Here is a 16,991-nt window from a genome sequence, read left to right as displayed (position 1 = left end):
AACCAATGGAATTACACAAAGGATGAAATTGTCCCTGTGTACTTCAGCTATTATTCCCTTCTCTAGAAGACATGACAGGGTTGGGCCATTATATATTTAGTTGAGCAGACAATATTGAATGTATATAATTTTGGACAACTAGGAACAATATATTGAGCGTTGGTTCTTAGGAGTCATGACAACAAATTCAATTACTTTACAGTTTATTGCCAATACATTTCTGAAGAACCTTTTATGGGACAAGGAGTGGACTACTTAATGTTTATCCATTATACTACTGGCGGGGGAAGGAGAGGAATTATCGTTCATGGCTTAATGTTTAACTTTCAAATGAAAAAATAAACAGAATTACATTCCCCCCTCAGGTTCCCCCCACACTCACTTTCCTTCACAATGAGCTTTTGGGAAAGCTGCTATACCTACTATGCACATAATCAATATGCTCTATTGTCATGGGCAGGAGGGACTTTTGGAGATCATTAATTCACGTAGATTCCCCAGAGAGCTGCCTAAGTATGGTTTGAATAGGCTTTAAATTAAATATGCATATGTTTTAAATGTACTTGATTCATTATACAACAAAATGAAACTCTCATATTCCATTGGTACCTTTTCCAGATCACAACCAAAAAGACTCAAGTGCTGAAGTGATCTCCTTTAATACTGGTAATATTACATTTTACCACTAACACAAACAACTATACCTAAATAAATATTCTATCATGTGTATCAGCTGTCCTGATATATTGTAAAAAACAAAAGGTCCATACAAAGGGTTGAATATTTAATTTTTCATTCTCTATATTGTGTCAAACGCATTCACTGTTTAATGTCATCAACAAATTGACATTAAGCAAAGCAACATCATTCCACAGCCAAAAGGGTTAAATAGATTTGCACTGATATAAAAGTCAGGCTTTTCATATTCTGCAAATATTAACAAAGAAAGATGATAATGTTGAGTTAATATGAGTTAAGGATAAAATGAAAATAAATTTTCTGATTGCTAAGTGTTGACACTTTTTTGGCTAGGCCTGCAGCCTTTTCTTGAAGGCTGTGTAATTACAGAAGGCTTTTCCCCTCCTTCCCCCTCCTGCTTCTAGCCCACATTAGTAATGACCCCTTCACTGCTTCAAAAACCACTAATAGTCTTCAGCAAAGGCAAGAAAAATGAACAGGATAAATTGGAATCCACAGTCAGTAATTTGCATCATATGAGACTGCTTTGGCCACTCACACTCATTCCTGGCCATCAATCGTTCGCTGTCAGGTGCTGCACTCTGCCACCATGATAAATACTCCTCCTAACACTCTGATTCGTCCAAACAATGTAATTGTCCTCTATTCTCCTCTTGGTAATGGAGATAATGAATGACTCCACAAACAAGAAGGATTGCTCATCACAGACACAGGGGTGGCTTCAAACTGAAAAGCCTTGAGTACAAATTTTAATTGACTGAAAACACAGGTTGGAAAAAGAGAAATCCTGTATTTCATCCCTAAGCTTCAAGATGATCACTTCTAACCTTTTCCATTTAAGTTTTGGGGAGTTGGTTCTCTAGTAGTAGGGGTCCATGGGAAATATGTTCTAAAAACATTCAATTATTCCAAAAAAGGGTACAATGAAACCCCTGTAATAACATATTGCTGGATAGCAGCCACATAGGAATGTCGGCCAATACGTGAGACTGAGGAAAACAACTTCTTACTTTAATTGTGTTTAATCCCAAACTGTGAGGAGAGTGTATTATCAGGAAACTCCTAAAAATGCAATCAGTTCCATTCAGTTAAATACTTATTGTGCTATCAGGAATATATTTTTTAAATAGTGGAAATATAACCCCACGTAAATAGAATTACATTCAACAGCACAGAGCATGATGGAAATGGGTGAGCCTAGTCAGTGTGATAGCCATCCTGGAGCTATTAAGACATTTGAAAATTGGTACATAGTAGATCAACAAACCCCTAAGAGCCAGGATCTTATCAAAATTCACCTTGTCCAGATGGCTTTTCTTATTTCTAGTTAAGAGTGAGGGACAATAGTGCAACAACCCTAAGTTATTTAAATATATATATATATATAACATCAATGATTCTAAGGCTCTTTAAATATGAAGTGGACTGTTTATCTGAAAGTATTCTGGCAAACTGCCACCATATTGCTAAAATTAAAGAAAGGATTGAAAACAATCAGCATTCTGAGGAACTGAAACCACAGCAATATGTTTCTGATTAATTTACAAATATATGTATATATTTAAGGCTAAACTACAGAACCAGAAAATTCCTACTAGATAGTCTAGCACATGCATTTTTACACTTCATTAGAACAGACATCATATTGAAATAATAAACATGGAGGGGCCTTCATTTCTTCTTTGATCTACATTACTAAATGTCTGACTGGCTCAAATTTAAAATAAACTTTGTATGTTTGCACTTGAAAACTGGAAGAAGACCACAAGCAATAATTTGTTATCCGTTTCCATACTCCCTAACTAAAACTATAGTTTAGTCGGTACGCTGTTGGATGCCAGGGCTATGCTAGTCCAGCCACCCCTGCAGTGGCTAAACTTTCTGGTAAGAATACATACACTGTAATATGGTAGCAATGATGATAGATCACTTCATCAGCATGAAACCAGATTGAAATAAATTCAAGGCACAGGTCATAACTTCACATGTTTTCTGAATCATTCTGAAGCTATTGCAGATAAGTGACATTACAGCCTTAAATATGCAGGTATGCAATGGGGAACGGTATCATATAGCTCCGCTTTCCCTGAATATTTAAGGAGCATGTTTTCAGAGTTTTATGGCTAAAATCCTGTCAAATACCTTGCAAATTTAGAGGTAAGATTTTACCCTACAGTATGTTCCATTTAATGTCCATTTTTTTTTCCTGATCAGTATGCTTTTATATATGGCCTGGCTTGAATATTTGATTCCAGTAAATGAGACAATTATTAATTACAGTGTTGGTGGCATGTATGCCTGACTTTGTTGCATCTGTTTTGCAGTAGTTATACTGTGTATTTATTTAACAATTTCACTGGATTATCACATTTCATATGGGATTGGTTTATTTGGCTGTCTAAACGGGCTAAATTCAGAGGAAGGAGCAAGAAAAGGAACTAAGTATTCACTTTTAGAAAAGGTAATGAGTGTGAAATGTTTCAGATTGCTAGGAACGAGGCGGTGGGCGGGCGAGGGGGATTAAAGAGTACTCCACTGTGTTCTCCCTCCCTCTTCCCAAGATATCACTGAGCGACCAACAGCCTTTTGGCTGAAGCCGACTGGACTGGATTCCTTTTCTGAGCCCATTAATGCCACTCCTTAATTGGCTGATTAAAGCTGAATGCAGGCAAAATGGAGGTGAGAAAGGTAAGAAGAGGGAAGTGCTCTGAAGAGCTCACCTTCTCCAAACATCCCTATCTATTGAGTGCATGTGTCATCCGATTGTTACATTGTTCAGCCACCTTGGGCTCCTCTTGGACTTTTCACTGCAATCGAATGTCCAGAAAGCCACGATGGCACAAAACACCCACATTCCACTTTTGCCAGCCAGAAGCTTGCCCTGTCAGATACAGAACTGGCCACAGTAACACATGCATATGTGACCTCTGGGATTGATCATTGCAACTCAGATATCAAGGAATGAAAGCATGTGCCCTGACATAGCTCCAACTAGTACACAACACAGCAACAACATAGGTCACCATGAGCATATCAGTCTCATGCTACTCTCTCTGCTGTGCTGCCCCAGTGAATAGAGAATCCAGTTCAAAATCTCTGTCCTGGTATTCAAAGCCTCCATAGGATTGGCTTTAGCTACATGGGACTGTGTCCCTCCGCCACAGCCATGCTTTTTCACAACACCTCCCTTCCACCAGAGCAATGGCCTAATGGCTAGAGCATTGAAATGGGATTTGGGAGACCTGGGCTCAGTTCTTGGCTCTGTCACTGGCCTGCTGGGTGACCTTAGGCTAGTCACTTTTCTGTTCTGTTCCTCAGTTTCCACATCTGTAAAATGGAGATAATGATGTTTCTCTCCTTTGTAAAGCACTTTGAGACCTATTGATGAAAAGCGCTATATAGGAATCATAGAATCATAGAATATCAGGGTTGGAAGGGACCCCAGAAGGTCATCTAGTCCAACCCCCTGCTCGAAGCAGGACCAATTCCCAGTTAAATCATCCCAGCCAGGGCTTTGTCAAGCCTGACCTTAAAAACCTCTAAGGAAGGAGATTCTACCACCTCCCTAGGTAACGCATTCCAGTGTTTCACCACCCTCTTAGTGAAAAAGTTTTTCCTAATATCCAATCTAAACCTCCCCCACTGCAACTTGAGACCATTACTCCTCATTCTGTCATCTGCTACCATTGAGAACAGTCTAGAGCCATCCTCTTTGGAACCCCCTTTCAGGTAGTTGAAAGCAGCTGTCAAATCCCCCCTCATTCTTCTCTTCTGCAGGCTAAACAATCCCAGCTCCCTCAGCCTCTCCTCATAACTCATGTGTTCCAGTCCCCTAATCATTTTTGTTGCCCTTCGCTGGACTCTCTCCAATTTATCCACATCCTTCTTGAAGTGTGGGGCCCAAAACTGGACACAGTACTCCAGATGAGGCCTCACCAATGTCGAATAGAGGGGAACGATCACGTCCCTCGATCTGCTCGCTATGCCCCTACTTATACATCCCAAAATGCCATTGGCCTTCTTGGCAACAAGGGCACACTGCTGACTCATATCCAGCTTCTCGTCCACTGTCACCCCTACGTCCTTTTCCGCAGAACTGCTGCCTAGCCATTCGGTCCCTAGTCTGTAGCTGTGCATTGGGTTCTTCCGTCCTAAGTGCAGGACCCTGCACTTATCCTTATTGAACCTCATCAGATTTCTTTTGGCCCAATCCTCCAATTTGTCTAGGTCCTTCTGTATCCTATCCCTCCCCTCCAGCGTATCTACCACTCCTCCCAGTTTAGTATCATCCGCAAATTTGCTGAGAGTGCAATCCACACCATCCTCCAGATCATTTATGAAGATATTGAACAAAACCGGCCCCAGGACCGACCCTTGGGGTACTCCACTTGATACCGGCTGCCAACTAGACATGGAGCCATTGATCACTACCCGTTGAGCCCGACAATCTAGCCAGCTTTCTACCCACCTTATAGTGCATTCATCCAGCCCATACTTCCTTAACTTGCTGACAAGAATACTGTGGGAGACCGTGTCAAAAGCTTTGCTAAAGTCAAGAAACAATACATCCACTGCTTTCCCTTCATCCACAGAACCAGTAATCTCATCATAAAAGGCGATTAGATTAGTCAGGCATGACCTTCCCTTGGTGAATCCATGCTGGCTGTTCCTGATCACTTTCCTCTCATGCAAGTGCTTCAGGATTGATTCTTTGAGGACCTGCTCCATGATTTTTCCAGGGACTGAGGTGAGGCTGACTGGCCTGTAGTTCCCAGGATCCTCCCAGGAGCCAAGTATTATTGTCCAGTGGGAGGAGGAGTGAGTGTGTATGGGAGACAGCACTTTCACAGGAGTAGAACTAAGATTATATACAGACTTTGCTTCTCGATAAGGTAAGAATGGCCACTGATCTCACAGTGTTTGGAACTAAATGCAAAGCTCATCTCTTTGATCTAGCTTTCCCACAACAAGTATTCCTCTCTCTTTCTCTCTTACACAGACACCCACAAAGACATCTTAATTCTAATCAAGCATTTGCTTCTACCTGCTGGGAAGGAAGAGAGAGATATTATTGTTATGTCTTTTTTCATTACTTGGGAGGTGCTCAGATGAGCACCAGCCTATGAACCTGGATAGATAGCCAGATATAGCAAGCTGGAGGGGTCACTGTCGATGCAAACCACAGCTACACTAGCCCTTTTTGTTAAACTTCCCCTAATGCTCTATCACTGTCCAAGTACCCCTGTAGGCAGGGCACATATTTACTACTGTGTAGTGTAGAAACTGCTCTGAGCCATTGCTACCATCAGGGGAGCTTCAGCAGAGGGAGATTTTTAAAAATGCTATGGTAGACACAGCCAAGGGGCTAAGAGCCCTATCTCTACAATACTTCCACCTCCTGCTGGGCTGAAGAGCAAGAGACCAGGAGGATCCAACGTTCTGTTTTTATGCCAGTTTGTTGTGCTATTAAGACATCATGTAACAGATTCAGAGAGACAGGTTGATGTGCTAAGGAAGTTGAATATACAGGGGAGGTTTGCTGATGACATATGGCTGCTTTTAGACACAACAGCAAAGGAAGATGACCAGCTGTTTCTGTTGCAGGATGCATGCTTGTGAAGCACATTTGCAGGAAAAACTGGATATACTAAGGGAGGGAAGGAGGATGATTAATAAAGTAATAATGTGCAATAAAGCAGTGGAAAAAATTATCATCACATCTTAAACAGGGGGTATATGGGAAATCATATGTACCAGCTTCACAAAAAGTGAAACATTTTGTGATTTTGCCCAGAGTTTTTCCACAGCTCTCCATAAAAATGAAAAAGTTTATAAACTAATTTCACTGATTTTGGAAATATGTGAGACAAAAGTGTGAGACAAAAGTGTGACAATTTTCCAGATCACAACTGGGCTCTATTCCTTGTGAAAAATTGTGTTTTCTGGTGAAAATGTCACTGAGTTGCCCTTATCCCAGTTTCCCAGCAAAAATCTCAGGTTATCACATGTGGATAAACAAATTTTGCACACCTCTTTTCTACCTAAAAGATTTCAGGTTCTGTTTTTCTTGAAAGGAGACTTTATAACGGAATTGTTTGACAAAGGGAAATGGAGAAAAGAATCTGTGGAGCAAATTAAGAATAGGAGGAATATCTGATTTATGTGCAGTTACTAATTAAAAAAGAAAAAAAAAAGGGCTTGTTGAGAGAACAGCAATTAGTGTTCCAGAGGAAAAGATTCAGGTTGTTACTAAGAAGAAGGTAAAGTCAGTTGAGATAACTGGGAATATGCTTGTTACAGTTGTGCATGTTGAATATATTATATAAGAGACCTCAAACCCTTAAAGGTGGGTTAGACATTTTGCCTGGAGACTGAAAAGAGATGACAGTAGCGATTTTAGTTTTTACCAGTAGCCAGTTGAAGGGATGTATTTATAGGAAAGATCTCAGGGTTGAATCAGTGGACATTGGTTCTGTATGACCCAGAAAGGAACTTTATTGTGGGGGGTAGTTGTGGCTTTGAGGAACAGTGTTATTGAAGAGATGGGCTCATTTCAGACTCCTAGCAGTAAACATAATGGCTAATAGTAAAAACAAAACAAACCCCACCCATTTCAATTGGAAGTTAGGGTTCTAGCATCTAGGGGTGAAGCTATTGTAACTTTTAATTAATTGTTGGGGGCTAAAACTTGGTGCACAAGGGACAGTGAGCTTTAATATACTTGGTTATGAAATATCAACACCAGCAAGTACAGAATTACCAAACCAAGGGCTAAATGTATACACTTGGGCGTAGGCCCATGTGCATATGCAAAACAAACAAAGCATGCACATGCATTTGCACAAGCAATGTTCAGTTCTCTGCATCCTCACTGGGCAATTGTATCCGCAATATGATGCATCAAAGAAGGTTTTGTGCTTCACCATGTATAAAAATTTCCTGCAACATTCTGAGAGCTACATCCTAATCCCACTGTAGTCAGTGGAGGGTTTGCCATTGATGTCTGTTGGTGCGGAACCTAATCTAAGAAAATTATCCTTTCAAGTAAATGTAATTTTCATTGTAATCCTATAAAGTAAGAAGTCTGTATTGTAGAGAAATGTGAAGAGAATCGAAAAGGCTAAATTAAGTCTACCTTGATTAGGCCAAGAATGAAAAAATTAGGGCTAAAATATGTAATAAAAGCAACATGGAGATGTATTTCAAAAAGCTAAACAATACAGTAAAGTAGACTAGGAAATTGATACAAGTAGAAAGAAGTTTTACACCAATTAGAGTAAAGTCCAGATACTACAGTGATGGACAGCAGTATGAAACCCTAAAATAGGAATAAGCCCTAAAAAAGGAAGTAGCAATAGTAGGTATTTGAAGTGGATTGTACCACCAACCACTGCTCTCACACAGCCTTCACAGATGGCAGGAGTGACTGTGCATGATAAAAATCCTTCAGACTTCAGACTCCGTTAATACTAGAAATGGTCTCCCTATCCTGAAACAGGTATCTGTGTGGAGATGCACAGTCACGACTCTTCCAGAGGAGCAATCCCAAAAGAGATGGAGTAGAAGAGAATAAACAGATACTCTAATGTTCATGAACTCTAGAATCTTCCCCCTCAAACTGTAAAGCACTAATGCTCACCACACAGAACAATCCCTGTATAAAATGCCTTCTCTAGAGAATTTTTATCATTGCTCTTCCAATATAGTTTACATCTGGTGGCATCTGGGCCCAGCTGGCTCCAGTCATGTCTCCTTTTCTGGAGATGGCCCACTCCCCATCTCTGGTGTAGCAGTTTCCCACTGAAATGTAATGGCATACTGGCCCCAGGAAGCACTATACTAAAGGCAGGAAGCACACAATATTCCTAGCTCTCTTTGTTTGAGGTTAGCAATTGTTGGAAAGGGAGAGAAGGATATCATGTGTTCCCAGAATTTACTAACCTATGGTGTACTCTAATGTATAAATGATGTGGAGGGCTCTTAAAATTTGAAGATATCAGAGAAAAGGGTCTAGCAGTGGGGTACTGAGCAAAGGCCACCACTTAAAACAAAAGACATTGGCTTTGGAATGTGGGGGGTTGTACCTTTGTCTTGAGAATAGACCCACTGGATCAGGGAGCAGGCCGCCCTGCTACCACAGTCCTGCTTCTGCAACACTGGAGGTAGCGTGGAGCCATACCCTGTTAATATTTTGGGAGGAAGTTGGGCCTAGAGAAGCAAGGAGATGGGCCTGTGGAGTTGCTTGCTCCCAAAAGGTTTAAATAAGGTGAATATTTTTCAGATAGCAATCTGAAGTTCTGAAGGCTTATCTGAACCAAATTTCTGAACCTATGAAAGTTCAGGCATTACTAATTAAGAGTAGAATTCTGCAAATTATTTGGAATGAACTTTGAATCCACTCAAACAATTTTTGTTTCAAGATTTGATAAGTTTAAGCACTTTAGCCTACATTTCTTGAAAAGTTCAGATACATAATACTTTCACAGATCAGCTCCCTGACTCACAATAGCTTCTGTTTTGTTTTCCATTCCCATAAGACCAGGGAATCAGCTCCTGTGGGACACTCCCCTGGAGGCTATTTAATTGAGTTTGAACCTCTATCTAAACCTACAAGAGCTGGTTCCTTTCCATTCCCTATGAACCAAGTTTAGAGGGTACCATTTGTGATCCCATCATGAAACAAACACTGCAGGGTTCAAAAAGCCCTCATTATAAGGCTCAGTTTTATTTTTTTAACTAATTATAAAGGATTCCTCAGTAGATGGTGCACACAGAAAATTGGTCCACTACATATGGTAGTGAAAAATTATTGACAAGGAAGCATCATCAAACAGTTATACAGTAAAAAGAACTACATAAATCAAAGATTAATGGAAAGATAGAAGAGAAGTTACATAGTGTATCAGCAGCAACAAATATGGCAGTGAACTGATTAGATACCTTAAATACCATGTCAAGATACAATAAAATATATGCAATAATTTTAAAGGAAATGACCATTGAAAATTAATCCCACGGACAAATACAGAATTCCAGAAGGATGAAGAGCAATAAATATTGCATGTAAAAGATGTGCACGAGATACAGTTATGGAATACATAATGAAACAGCTGTTGTGAATAATGTAACCAAAACAATTTGGTGGGATTGAGCAATATACTGAAAAGCTTAATTTGAGGAGGAAGGCAACATGGATTTTTGACAGGGAGGTTTTTCTCAATTAACTTGCTGTGTTCTTAAAGAATGTTACCACTACAGAGCAACGGAAATGCTGAAAATATTATCTATTTAGATTTTATTAAAGCACTCAATACAATTTCAGATTAATAACCATCAAGTAGAAAAATGTCTCAGAAACAGGTAACAACAAATGCCAACTTCAAGAGGTGGAAAGTGCTTACCAGAAAAGGAGCTTTTCCCATTTTTCTATGTGTAATTGAGCTAGGCGACAACATCAGAGAAGAGCTATAAATACAAAGGATTTATTTTGCTTATATGCATGAAAGCATGAAAAGCACTCTTAGGGCCTGATCTAGTGCCCATTGAAGTCAATGGAAATATTTCTACTGACTTCAGTGGGATCTGGGTTGAGGACTTAATCAGAAGCCTTTACTGATTAATATGTAGAGCCATATTTTCTTGAGATGCTGATTTTATTATGTAAAATGCACAAAACAAGGTGTTAGAAAATGTAATTAATATTTTTGAATTATCATATGTGTAATACATCAGAGCGCATCAACAGACCTTTTCACAAACTAAACACATTAATATCACCATTTACACCAACTCCTCCTCATCCATCATGTGAATAATGAATGAATACATTTTTCCTTATTGGGTCATGATTTAACCAAAAGGGTTTGTTTTAATATTCTTGTGTTTTCATGGCATTGTGTGGATCTCAGTTTTGTCTTTTAGTCCTGGGTTAGTCCTGGAGTAGCCAGAGTGCATCCTTTAGGCCAAACACCACCCATAGAATTAGACGAAACATCTTATAACTTCCTTATTTTAATATGGATGTTAAGCAGACAGAATACAGGGCCCAGTCACTTGCATCAGATTATAAATTCCATGCTAAATCCTCTGATGCCTACAGACTGCATCTTCATATTAGAGATGAAGGCGGTTGCAATCTGCTTTGCATTTTATACAAGTTGGTACTGCTCCTGACAAATTGACAATGCATCTCTCATTAGGGCAAATCTGAGGCACCCTGGTTTAATCCATTCAGTGTCAAAATTTATAATCCAGGAGAATAACACAACCCATTTGGAAAACCATAGAGTTTAAACTGTGCTGTATTAGAGTCTTTGATGCTTATGTGTCTTCATAAAACCAAAAGAAACTGAATGTTGGAACATTTCCTTATAAATTTTTGGGCTGGATTAATTTAGTGGGCCTGCTTTTAGAATAAAGCACTATTCAACATGAGTAAGGGTGTCTGAATCTGGCCCCTGGATTGAGAACCAGAAAGATCACTATACACTTCATACACTTAGTCTGAGCAGGAGACAAACTGATCTTTGAATTTCCTTTTCACCTGAACTACATCTGCTGAGCTAGTTTATCACAAAAGAAATGGGAACTATGGCAATGCATAGCTCCAAGAGTCCCATTCATACTGTAAATATGTGAGACCATGGCTCTGGGTAAGCTTTTCAACATGTTCAGTAGCAGGATTTGATAGAATGCAACCACTAGTTCTCATTGCACCTCTTAATTTGCTTGCTGTTACTTGGCAATTCACCTTTCAAAAGCCTCAGAGCAAGTGGATATCGTTTGGCACACACAAAAGTTCTTTTCAAGGATTTAGTGAAAGGGTAAGGTATGGTCTGCAGCTTAATGAAGCTATAAAATAGGGACATATCTTGCCAGAAAATATTCGTGACCTACTACACTGACAGGAAACAAGATCAAACTCTGGTCACCACAAAGTAGGGGCTCATGTTTCAACTGAAACAACCTATGGACACTAGAGACTAGCTATGTAGATATGTCATATTTGCAAAGCTTAAAGCTCACATGCAAGGACTGTAACTACTTTTGCTATTACAGATTAAAGCAAAGCAACACTTTCATAACAAATGCCAAAACCATTCAAGGCTCAGGCCAGGTTCACTGAAAGATTTGTGCAAGTTTTGGCAAACTTTGTAAGTGTTTTGGGTGCTGAGGGTTTGGAATTTATGATTTCATGTGGCAACAAAGTGAAACTTCATAGATTCACAGATTATAAAGCCAGAATGGACCACTGTGGTCATCTAGTCTGACCTCCTGTATAACAGAACTTCCCTGAGTTAACTTCTGTTTGAACTGGAGCTTATCATTCAGAAAAACATCCAAATCTCCATTGTTTGGGCTGAGTTTTACATTGAGGTTGAACCTGGCACTTCAAGTAAGAACTCATAGGTGTGAACCTATGTAGACTAAAACAACAGCAACAAACGAGTCCACATGAATCTTCTGCAAAGTGAAACTGCAGAGCTTTGCCCATTTCTAATACTTTCCATGATGCCACATGATCTTTTGGCAACTAAATTCCCAATGTGGCCAGTAGGATAATAGAGGTTTTTTGGTACATATGCCTCAAGCTCTTAGAGAAGGTTTAAAAATCTCAGTAAATAAATACAAATCATGTCCGGTCTCAGAAGTGTCATATTTTTCCTTTCCCACAGCACCAGTTATCATTTCATTTCTTGGGAGATGGAATAATAAGAATATAGCATGTGTCAATATCTTGCCTACCACTAGAGAATGAAGGTAATATACAGATTTCCACAGGCACCTTTAGAAAAAAAAAGTACACACATACTTATGAAAGGCTAGGTACAAACATCGGGGGAAAAAATTGTAACATTTTCAAAATAATGACTATGAAATGAGCAGAAGATACTCTCATACAGTAAAATGCCTGACCGAACGTCTGCTCCACACAGGGAGCTCTAATTCTGCTAGGTGCTGAGCACCATCAGTTGTGTTAATTTCAGGAGGAGCAGAAAGTTCTTAGCACCTAGCAAAATTAGGTTGTGTGTTCCCCAGAGAGAAGTGCTTTTGGAACAGTCTTTTCACTGAGTTGGGGCCTTCTAAGGAAGTTGAGGTTACTGAGAACCTTCCTTGAGGCACTCAGAATGCTGGTGCTTCACTGAGCAGATAGAGGATGATCCCCTGAAACACTGTATTTAGGGCCAGATTTTCAAAGGTATTCAGGTGCCTACAGATGCGGATAGGTGCCTACTGGGGTTTAGAAAAAGACTTAAATCAGTTAGGTGCCTAACACCAATTGATTTCATTGGGAGTTAGGTGCCAAACTGGATTAGGAGCTTTTGAAAATCCTACAAGGCTCCTATCTGCATGTTCAGGCACCTAAATACCTTTGAAATCTGGCCCCTAGGGAATTCATTGAACCATCTGTGCATACTTGCCTAACTAACTCTCTTAGGTCACCATCTTGTTGAAAATGAAATGCACACCAACTCTTCATTACAAAACAAGATTTAAATGGGCAGAGGCTGGGGGCCCATGAGATACCCCATAAATCCTCAAGTGTTTCAATGGCCTGAAATGAAATTTGAGCAATTTACTTGATCTTTGACTATTCTGACAAACCATTTTTTGGGGGAAAGTCTTTAATAAAATCTCCTTAAAATCAATAAAATACTCCAACCAACCATCCACAAGGTGGTACATATACTTCATGGATTATAAATTGATGCACTGTAATAGCTGCAAGGTTTTTAACAGCTGTCTCTCTCATGCTGTGTCGTGCAAGAATTTAAACTGACATTCAGACATGGCATTCAAAAAGTGGGATAGTCCTGCAATTTTCAGGATGGATGGCGACCCTAGAACAGTCGCTTCCCTAAAACCAAGGAGGGAGGAAGCAGCTACCATGGACAAGATTTTCCTTGCTACAGAGTGGACGATATATTGCACAGAGGCGCTCAGATACTACGGTGATGGCTGTGTTTTAAGAACCCTGATAGTCAGTAAAGCAGACAGATGACACGTGTACCCATATTCTGATTTTGGAATAGTATGTTTGACTTTCATTGAAGTCAGGGGGAGACAGGAAGGTCCTGGAGTACATAGCTATAACGTCACTCTTATACACAACTTTAAAAATACGTCCAACAACAAAAGGAGTCCATAAATTAGACCTTTTCCCTATTCTCCTAGGGACAAATCCTGGTGGCCTGGAGGTACCAAGGGGATAGTCCTAGCATGGAGGAGCTATTCAGATGTTATAGGGATGGCATCCTCCCCCTGCAATCTGCAGGCAGCATCTGAAGCCCCTTCATAACCTGGCCACAGCTACTACTATAGGCCTGCTGCTTCAGTCCATTAATGATAGCAGAAGGAGTGACTGGTTTTCTCACTCTCTTCCCCCATCCCAACACTTGGCACCATATGAAGTTGTGACCCTATGGGTCTGCTCAGTTTCCAGATCCCATGACACACACTCATAACACCTTGGCCCCTCTACACCAACCACCATGGACTCCAATGGAGAAAGCTATCTCAGAACTTGGCAGCACAGGGCAGAGGAAGCTGCAGAATCCTCTTGCATAGAACTGCCCACAGCCCAGCTTTCCCGCCCTCCCCCCGCAGAATTATGAATATGCTGTTGCACTTTGGGACTATTCTGCTTTTACCCCTCCCTCTTCAATTAATGGTGAAGGGCAAGATTTGGCCTTTTATTCATAAGTGGTGAAGTTTGTATAACTTTACAGATAATTCAGGAATGTAAGGTTTGAGCAAACTTTATCTATATGCTATTTTCTTGGCTTTCTAGACACAGTTGAGTTGGCTCATTTAGTTATTGGGTATAGGAATTTCCTCTCAGTGAAACGCTTGATTTGCATAACACACCTGCTTCTCTGGAAGCACAGACTTCCTCCCAAACATATCACAAGATTCTGTGTTATTTTCCATTTAATTTAAAAGGGAAAAGTCCAGCTTTATTCCCTTTATTTTATTTCATTCTTTATCAGCTATACTGGTATAACAGCGATGAAATTGCCAGATCTCATTTTCAGGATTTTAAATTCTGAGTTTATATTGCAATCTGGAAGATCGTTCTCCAAGTTCACCCTGGTATTGTGAAGTATTTATTTAAGATATCTATCTGAATGTTTGAATGAGAATAAAGACACATCATATCTGTATGTACAAGCTCACATTATAATAATAATACTCTATCAATTTGCATTTAGAATATTTTCCACATGTATCTCAAAACCCTTTATAAACATTTTGTGAATAAAACCTCACCACACTCCAGTGAAGGAAGGAAGTATGCCATTTTGCAGATGGGAAAATTGAGGCAGAGGGCAGTCAAATGACTTGCACAAAGCCACATGGTAGACCAACTATATAGCCAGGAGTAGAATCTGGGCCAAGATTTAGAAAAAATAGGTGTTTAATATTAGGCTTCTATAGCCAAAATTAGGCATTTACATAAATAGTCTGATTTTCAAAAGGACTGAGCACTCTGAAGCTGTCAATTAAAAAGTGTTCCAAGGACAAACAATAGAGTATTATTTTTCCACCCTAGAATTGGCTGCATTTCAGTGGTGAATTAAATAATTCCTAGAATAACTCATATTTATTAGGCTTACAAAGCACATTAGGACCCTTTGGAATGAAAGGCATTATGGTTGTGATATTCAAAGGAGCCTAAAAGATTCAGGTGCACAAATCCCATTAAGGTTCAATAAGACATGGGTGACAGTCTGTCTTAGGCGCCACTGAAATTCCCAGCCTATATCAATGTAATATATACATGCATACAAATAAAAATTTGAAATAAATCACTATTTAATACATTTAAAAATAGGATGTACATGTTTTGCACCTATTTGCATCTATCCTTTTTATTTTATAGTATTAATCAAGATCTTTACAATAATCAAACAAACATAGTGACTAAAGAGAAACCAATAACAAAACCAAACCCCTAAAAATAAATATTAAAAGAGGTGAGAAACTAGCTTGTACACCAGTTTAAACCAGCTGAGGATCTGGCCCTATGTATACTTTGTATTTCAAACCTCCGCACAATTACTGCTGCACAAATAACAAAGGTAAAAGTTCAGCCAAACAGACTCACAGAAAAACCAGTGAATAAAGATCTCCATTCCCACAGACATTAGTGAACTTTTATCATGACAGTCTATTGCAGTATAATGGGATTTTACTGAAGTTTATTGCTGCACTGTTTATAATAACATTGCATCCAGCCTGCCTTGTTGGTACTTTTGCATTACAGGGTAACAGTTCTGAGGTGGCAGCAAACAGCTTCCGTGCTTGTGTCAGGAGAAATAAAACTGTTATTATTTCATACACTTCAGAGGCCACACTCAAACTCAGCAGCTATGCAGAGCTGTTGTGAATAGAAAGCTCTTCTGTAGAACACTGGGCTGCCCCCTCAACAATAAGCTGTCTTCCCTCCAAGCTACTTTTGGCTTCTTGCCAGTTGCCCATTTGCTTTACACCACCAATTTATATTCATTGAGATGGTGTAAGGTTCTAGAACAGCACTGATTAGCAAATGTGCCTGCCAAACATATGAGCAGTAAAAGCTGGCCTTCCAGAGGCCTACATTTATAATACAAGAACCCAATCCTGTAAGCAATTACTACAAGGCATGTTGTTTACAAAAGTAAGCTGTCCAATTGATGCCAGTGGGACCCCTTATGGTAGTAAACTTATCTGGTGATAAGTGTTTGCAGAATTGGGCTCTAAACTATTTAGCTTTGTCCATTCAAGTTTTAGAGTAGTTCTTTTCAAAAGGCAACAGAACCCAGTCAAGAACGCTTGTGTTTTTTGCCAAAGTCTTGGTTTTGTTTTTGTACAGCAACAATTTGCCAGCAGATATTATCCATTACAATATATGTGGAACAGTTTTAATAAAGCGTTTAGTATAGCAGGACAAGTATGCAATATTTCCAAACCCAAGTACTCAAAAATCATGAATCACTGCTCCACCCTTCAAAATAATGAAATTGGCTTAACAATTATGACTTTTAAAAAAAGTAATACATTTTGGTTTCTCTTTATTTGCCTTCTGGTTTTTGAACATTTAGAGGGGGTCAAGTCAAATCTTTAAGTTTTTCTCTACAACCTCGAGGGCTAGAAACTTACTTCCTTTTCAAATGAAAGTTGAGGGTCTCAAGTAAATACCAAGAACTGGCCTTAAGAAAAACATGAAATATCATAAGATACGTGATTAAAATCAGGAGAGTTGGCAACACTGAAAAATACTGTGAATTTTAGGAAATTAACTGGCTTTG

At 39.4% G+C, this 16,991-nt stretch overlaps 1 protein-coding gene across 3 annotated transcripts in view; it reads right to left on the bottom strand.

The window, feature by feature from the left end:
• The window catches only part of MEIS2 (Meis homeobox 2), a 185,766-nt gene that overhangs the window by 68,166 nt on the left and 100,609 nt on the right, over positions 1 to 16,991 (bottom strand). The gene's annotated exons all lie outside the window — the stretch shown is intronic.

This window comes from Lepidochelys kempii, chromosome 6 (genome assembly GCF_965140265.1).
Source record: "Lepidochelys kempii isolate rLepKem1 chromosome 6, rLepKem1.hap2, whole genome shotgun sequence".
Taxonomy (NCBI): Eukaryota; Metazoa; Chordata; order Testudines; family Cheloniidae; genus Lepidochelys; species Lepidochelys kempii.
The sequence above is the reverse complement of the archived record's forward strand: the minus strand, read 5'-3'. Positions and strand labels throughout refer to the sequence as shown.